Here is a 6,000-nt window from a genome sequence, read left to right as displayed (position 1 = left end):
CTCACTTTCCATGTGGGGGACCCAAGCCCACTTCCTGGCCAATGTTCCTCATGTGCAGCCAGCCACTGTCCATCTGCTTGTGTGTTGCTATGATGCTGAACAGGTTTCAGGGGAGCTTCCAGACTGAGACGGACTAGAAAGAAAGGCCTGGCGATCTACTTTTGAAAACCAGTCCTTTGCCACTGAGTCGATTCCAACCCATAGCAACCCTAGAGGACAGAGTAGAACTGCCCCATAGGGTTTCCAAGGAGTGGCTGGTAGATCTGAACTGCTGACCTTTTGGTTAGCAGCTGTATTACCCACTGCACCAGCAGGGCCAGTGAAAACCTTAGGGATCACCACAATCGGATCCACAACCAATCATAGAGATGGCACAGGTTCAGGCAGCATTTTGTTTTGTTGTGTATGAGGCCACCATGATTTGGGGCTGACTCAACAGCAGCTAACAGCAACAATAATGTGCCAGGCACTGTGCTAGGCTCTGGGAATGCTGTTGGCAACAAACCAGGCAAAAATCCCTGTCCTCCTGGAAGTGGCATTATAAAAGAGGGATTCAGGCAATGAGCAAATAAAGTGTTGAAATAAATGTCAAATGATGATAAGTGCTATGGAGAAAAATAAAAAGAGCTTTGTAACACTTGCCTGAGCAGGGCAGAGGCCAGGGCTGAGAGGATCCTGTCCTCAGGGGACTGAGAAAGAGGCCTGCCTGAGAAGCTGTCCTGATCAAAGAACTGTATCCTGAGTTGTTTCTGTCACTTCCAAGCTGATCCTGATCCTGAATTGTAACCTGTTACTTCCCTAATAAACCCCATAATCGTGAGCACCGTCTGTGAGTTCTGTGTTGCCATTGCAACAAATTACAAACCCAGCAGAGAAGTCAAGAGTGCTGTGGGAGGGATGGGTGGTGTCAGAATTGGTGAAAAGGTTGGAAGATGAAGGTGTTTGACCTCTACCTCCTAGGAATCAGCCATGGGCTGATACTGATCTTGATTATCCTCCTCCCTCACGAAGTTAGATAGGGAGGTCTGAGACCATGTCATTTTTTCAGTGATTTTTGAGTAAAAACCTGTGGGGATGAGGGCACAGCTATGTCTAGAGGAAAGCCTTCCAGGCAGATGGGATAGCATGGGTAAAGTTCCTGAGGAAGGACAATGCCTAGCACATTCAAGAAATAGCAAAGTGGCTGGAGTGTTACCGGAGTGGAAATGAAGGGAAAAGGTGGGAGGAAGGGCCGTGGGAGCCACGGCAAGGAGCTGGCTGTTACTCCTAGGGAGCACAGGGGCCACTGGAGGGTTGTGGCAGCAAAGAGACACGCTCTGACTTAATAGAACTCTCTGGCTACCAGGTGGAACACAGACTGTAGGGGCCAGTGGCAGCAGGGGGACCAGTGAGAAGACCCCAGACTGGGGAGTGATGGTGCTGATGGTGAAGTGTACCTGATTCCGAAATACCTGAACATAGAACTGATGGGAATTCCCATTGGATTAGATGTTGGATGAGAGACAGGAGTCAAGGACAACTCCAAGGTGTTGGGCCCGAACAACCAGATAGATGGATTGCCATTTCTCGAGAGGGGGAAGGCTGAGCAGGGAACAGTCTGGGGGAACTTGGGAGGGCCATTTTTCATTTGCCAAACTCGAAACATCCAAATGGAGACACTGGTGAGGAAGTTCCAGGTGTGAAACTGGAGTTTGGGGAGAGTCCTAGGCTGAAGATACCAATTTGGGTGCTATCAGCATACCCGCCTCCCACTCCTGCACATGCACAGTTGCCCGTGAATTGATTCCGACTCACGTCAACCCCCTGTGTGCACAGCAGAACAGTACTCCACAGAGTTTTCAAAGCTGTGACCTTTTAGAATCAAATCATGCCTTTTGATGACTAGTGGAATGCTTAACCATTGTACCACCCAGGGACTAAGTAATCAGCATAGAGATGATGTATCAACTGGTGGATTGTCAAGGGAACGAGTGTAGACGGAGGAAAGAAGAGGGCTGGGGATTGAGCCCTGGCGTCCTTCAGCATTTCAGATCAGGGAGATGAGGGTGATACTATAACGGAGTTATATTCTCTGTTTGGGGGTGGTCACACTCTTTATGGAGGCTACACTCTCTATATGGAGCGAGGGGGCACACTATTCCTAAGGGAACTACAGTGTTCATAGGGTATTAATGGTTCATTTTTATGCATAGGGTTTATGGGTATGTTGTGACTATGATTTACATTGCCCACAAAATTTCCTTGCCAGGAGTGAGGTGACAAGTTTGTGAAATGTTGTGGCTTCTGTGGGGACAGGCCCTGCCTTTGCCTCTGCCTGACAACAGTAGGATAAATGTTATCTGTGTCAGGGCAGTAAACTGGAATGAGAACTACTAGATCTACGGGAGTAGGGAGTGTCTTCACTGTCTGGGCAGAGTTGTCTCCATGGAGCATTATACCGTTCATCACAGGCACATGCTGGGTCTGCAAGTGGCTACACTCTTCACTGGGCCCCAGGAATTGACATGCCCCAGTTGTATGTCATGGTCTTCAAAGGAATGGCCAGTGATAAGGAACATTTTCTATCACAAGTCCCCCAAACTCCAGTGGGTTGTGGATTGTATTGTGTCCCCCTGGCACCTGTGAAGGAGCCCTGGTGGCACAGTGGTTAAGCACTCAGCTGCTAACAGAAAGGTCGGTGGTTTGAACCCACCAGCTGCTCTGTAGGAGAAAGGTGTGGCAATCTGCGTCCACAAAGATTCCAAAACCAAACCCACTTGAGCATTATGCTCTTTTAAGAACTGTCTACATGGGATCAAAGTGACAACAGCAACTGGAAAAGATTAGATAGGAACCTTGGGGGGCAGTGAGTTATGCTAATGGAGGAGGAACAACCCAGAAAAGGAGGATGTGAATGACTGCACAACTTGGAAGGACGTAACCAATGTCATTGAACTGTACATGTAGAAACAGTCGAATTGGTGTATGTTTTGCTGAGTATATTCTCAACAACAACAAAAAAACTCAAACCCACTGCTGTTGAGTCAATTCTCACACATAGTGACCCAAAGGACATAGTAGAATTGCCCCATAGGGTTTCCAAGGCTGTAATCTTTACAGAAACTGACTGCCACACCTTTCTCCTGTGGAGTGGCTGGTGGGTTTGAACCCTCGACCTTTCAGTTTGTAGCCGAGCACTTAACCACTGTGCTGCCAGGGCTCTTTCCTTTGGAAACCCTATGGGGCAGTTCTACTCTGTCCTATAGGGTCACTATAAGTTGGAACCAACTAGATGGTAATGGGTTTTTGCGTATGGTACCTGTGAATGTGACCTTGTTGGGAAATACGGTCTTTGCAGATGTTATCAGTTAACATAAGGTCATTCTGGAACAGGGTGGGTCCTAACCCTGTTTGATTGGTGTCCTTATAAAAGATGAACAGAGACACAGAGGGAAGATAGCCATGTAAAGACAGAGGCAGAGATTGAGGTGATCTACTATCCAAGGAACACAGAAGATCGCCAACCATCACCAGAAGGTAGGAGAGAAGCATGGAACAGATTCTCCCTCAGAAGGAATCAAGATGACCAATACCCTGATTTCAACTCCTGGCCTCCAGAACCATGAGACAATAAATTCCTGTCCTTATAAACCACCGAACTTGTAGCACTTTGTTCCAACAGCCCTAGGAAACAAATGTAGGGTGTTTCACATAGAAACAGTGGGGCTCCCCATTCTTGGGGGGTGGGTCTCAATGTTCATGAGGCAACTGAACTATCCCAGACGGACCACATTTCTGTGATGGAGTCACAATAAGGGTTACACTGGGTATGGACAGGTTGCCGCGAACTACAGGAGGTCACGCTGCCCAGGGGACATTTTCATCAGGGACTCACATTGTCTGTGGATGGTTCACACTCTGCCATGATGCGTGCCCACCATCCGCGGTTGTGTTTCATGTAACAGTGTGATTGAGCTGCCCAACTGCCAACCGGGTTGGGTGAGATTATGCTATTAACAGGCACCTGGTGGCATAGTGGTTAAATTCTACGGCTGCTAACCAAAAGATTGGCAGTTTGAATCCACCAGCTACTCCTTGGAAACCCTGTGGGTCAGTTCTACTCTGTCCTATAGGGTCGCTATGAGTTCAAATCAACTCTACGGCACCGGGTTTACACTGTCAGTGCAAGGTGTATTGTCTACAACTGGTTGGAGTCTACAGGATGAGGACTGCTCACATTGTCCATTGTGTATATAGTTTACTCTGCTAATAATTATAACTAGCATTTATTGGATACTTATTTCACATCCCCGATTTCTCACAATAACCCTATCCTGTGGGCTCTGTTAATGTTCCCACATTACAGATGAGGAAAGCTGAGTCTCGATGAGGTGAACTCACTTGCCCATGTCAAAGACGGGAAGTAGCAGAACTGTTACAGACCACTGAGACTACTACAGATCTATTATCTATGAAACTTTTCTTTATCGGTAGTAAAGCATAATGACTGTGCAAAGGCATTTGACTGTGTGGATCGTAACAAATTATGGATAACATTGAAAAGAATGGGAATTCCAGAACACTTATTTTGCTCATGTGGAACCTGTACATAGACCAAGAGGCAGTCATCGGAACAGAACAAGGGGATACAGTGTGGTTTAAAATCAGGAAAGGCATGCATCAAGGTTGTATCCTTTCACCATAGTTATTCAATCTGTATGCTGAGCAAATAATCCAAAAAGCTGGACTATATAAAGAATGAGGCATCAAGACTGGCGGAAGACTTATTAACAACTTGAGAAATGCAGATGACAAAACCTTGCTTGCTGAAAGGAAAGAGGACTTGAAGAACTTACTAAGGAAGACCAAAGACTGCAGCCTTCAGGATGGATTACACCTCGACATAAAGAAAACAGAAATCCTCACAATTGGACCAGTAGGCAACATCATGATAAATGGAGAAAAGACTGAAGTCATCAAGGATTTCATTTTACTTGATCCACAATGAATGCCCATGGAAGCAGGAGTCAAGAAGTCAAAGGATGCATTGCAGTGTGCTTTAAAGTGTTAAAAAGCAAAGGTATCACTTTGAGGACTAAGGTGTTCCTGACCCAAGCCATGGTATTTTCAATCGCCTTTTTTTCATATGCAAGCAAAAGCTGGACAATGAATAAGGAAAACCAAAGAAGAACTGACGCCTTTGAATTATGCTGTTAGTGAAGAATACTGAATATACCATGCACTACTGGAAAAACAAACAAATCCGTCTTGAAAGAAGTACAGCTCCTTAGAAGCGAAGATGGCAAAACTTTGTCTCATGTGTCATGTACTTTGGACATGTTATCAGGAGGGACTGGTCCCTGGAGAAGGATATCATGCTTGGTAGAGGATCAGCAAAAAAGAGGAAGACCCTTAAGGAGATGGATTGACACAATGGCTGGAACAATGGGCTCGAGCACAGCTATGATTGTGAGGATGGTGCAGGACTAGGCAGTGTTTTGTTCTGTTGTACACAGAGTGGCTATGATTTGGAACCAACTCAACAGCACCTAGACAACAACAAAGTATATGGCCGGTCCCTGGGTGGCACAAATGGTTTGCACTTGTCTACGACGACAATACTAACTGAAGGGTTAGTGGTTTGAACCACCCTGTGGCTCTGTGGAAGAAAGGTCTGGCAATTGATTCCCTTAAGATTACAACCAAGAAAACCCTATGGAGCAGTTCTACAGCGTAACATGGAGTTGCACGAGTCAGAATCAACTCAAGGGCAATAGATTTGCTTTTGGTTTTTAAAGCATAATGGTTAATAGTGTTGGTTTGGAATTAGATGGATCTGGGTTAGAACACTGGCTCCAGCACTTCCTGGCTGTATGAGTTTGTCAAACTGATTTACCCTCTCAGAGCCTCATTTTCTTAATCTGTAAATGGGGATAAAAACACACAAACAAACCCATTGCCCAACTCATAGTAACCCTATCAATGGGGATAACAATAATAATTCCCCTCACTGGCATTTGT

The sequence above is a fragment of the Loxodonta africana genome, chromosome 11, assembly GCF_030014295.1.
Source record: "Loxodonta africana isolate mLoxAfr1 chromosome 11, mLoxAfr1.hap2, whole genome shotgun sequence".
Taxonomy (NCBI): Eukaryota; Metazoa; Chordata; class Mammalia; order Proboscidea; family Elephantidae; genus Loxodonta; species Loxodonta africana.
Note: the sequence above shows the minus strand (reverse complement) of the source record.